Source organism: Tupaia chinensis, unplaced genomic scaffold, assembly GCF_000334495.1.
Source record: "Tupaia chinensis unplaced genomic scaffold, TupChi_1.0 Scaffold000161_1, whole genome shotgun sequence".
NCBI lineage: Eukaryota > Metazoa > Chordata > Mammalia > Scandentia > Tupaiidae > Tupaia > Tupaia belangeri.
Window position 1 is genome coordinate 2,725,945 of NW_006159632.1, and position 306 is coordinate 2,726,250.

Consider the following 306-nt stretch of genomic DNA (forward strand, 5'->3'; position numbering starts at 1 on the left):
ACCGTGTGGTGAGCTGTTTACAAATACAGTGTGTATATACGCCGCGACCGTGCGGGTCACACCCATGTAGTGACAGGCAGTGTGTACATATGCCGGGGCCGTGCGGGTCTGAACATTACTCTGGGGCCACGGGCTGGTTTAGGGTCACACCGTGTGGTGAGCTGTTTACAAATGCAGTGTGTACATACGCCGCGGCCGTGCGGGTCACACCGTGTGGTGACAGGCAGCATGTACATATGTGTATATACGCCGCGACCGTGCGGGTCACACCCATGTAGTGACAGGCAGTGTGCCTCCTCAGCCCTG